This window comes from Podarcis vaucheri, assembly GCF_965113315.1.
Source record: "Podarcis vaucheri genome assembly, chromosome: 6".
Taxonomy (NCBI): domain Eukaryota; kingdom Metazoa; phylum Chordata; class Lepidosauria; order Squamata; family Lacertidae; genus Podarcis; species Podarcis vaucheri.
The window spans coordinates 38,011,407-38,012,876 of NC_138764.1; positions in this window are offsets into that span (position 1 = coordinate 38,011,407).

Sequence of the window (1,470 nt, forward strand, 5' to 3'; positions counted from 1 at the left end):
AAGGTTGGGAAACACTGGCCTAGAGCTTCTACTAAGTTCATTTTTCACCATCCCAACCCCTTTACCAAAACCGCTTCTCTCTAGGGTTGCCATCCAGCCCTTTAAAAAAACAACCAGGATTGTCCCATTTTTGAACAGTGGTGTCCCCTGTCCCATTTGGGATGCTTTTTGTCCCATTTTCAAAGTCATAAAAAGAAGAAAAAAATTGACATTAAAGTTTCCTCCATTGTGCACTCACAGTAACTTGCCAGCGAGCTCTTCTGCGTTGGGCCAAGCTCCTGCTAATGGCTTCAAGAGGATGAGCAAAATGTTTCCTGGACCAGCACCCTCAGCTCCTTCAAAGCTAAGAATTCATTGCTATCTCTCCCCCCGCCCCACTTCCTTTTTGGGGTAGGTTTCTACATTTATCATCCTTCTGGCAGGCCGAAATTCAGCAGGTGAGGAGCATTTCCTTTCAGTATTGTTGCTGGAATGTTTGCAGTTACTACTTGCCCCTGTTTTCACCATCAGAGGTGTATGGGGAGGTGTCTTCACCAGACTATTTCACCTTAAGTCTTCACCAGACTATTTCAGCCTCAGATGGGGTATATAAACAGCACTGGCCCTGGTGGGAAGAGAGAAATTGCATGAGTTCAGAGCAACTGGACACTTGTGCCTAGAGTCCAAGGCATAACAGAAGCTATCTCTGGCAAGTGAGGGACTCTCCCACAAACTGTCAGACCTCTGCCTGGATGAGTGAACCTGCAGAGAGCAGCCCCAAGAACAACAAAGGGCTGGATTCAACTAAATAGTTGTGCTAAGTGCAGTGTTTCTCAAACACTGAGAACTGTGCAAACTGTTTCTCAGTCTCCAGTTGTTTTTGCACTACAACTCCCATCATCCCTAGCTAGCAAGAACAGGGATGATGGGAATTGTAGTCCAAAAAAGCTGAAGACCCACATTTAAGAAATGCTGTTCTAGTGGAACTGGGCTGGCCCCAATCCCCTTCCCTACCATGTACTGCCTGTGTCTCCTCAATCAGCTCTGGGTGGGGGTCAGGGGAACCCCCAAAACAACATGTAGGAGGAGAAAAGGAGAGATCATTTATCAGGCATGCAGAAATGCTTGCACTGACAAAAGAACCTCCTTAGCATTACTTTGAATTTCTGTATTGCAGTCTTTCCATTAGCAGTTCAGCATAATAACTCACACCTCTTTTTTATGCTCAGATGAAAGAAAACATCTAGCATGTTTTATATTTTTATTTAAACTTCCATCTGTCCCATCCCCTGTTATTTAGGAAAGGTAATAGCTCCCCCCCCCCCAGTGTAGGCTGGGGTATTACAACATTTGCCCCAACGAGGGGCTCTTATAATGCTTCCAAAATAAACCTTCCGAAATCTAGATTGCAAAAAAATATTCTCCCTGTGCAGAATGGGTTCATGGGGAAAAGCTGTCCCATGAGCCCTTGCTGCAAAGAGGAGGAGGAAA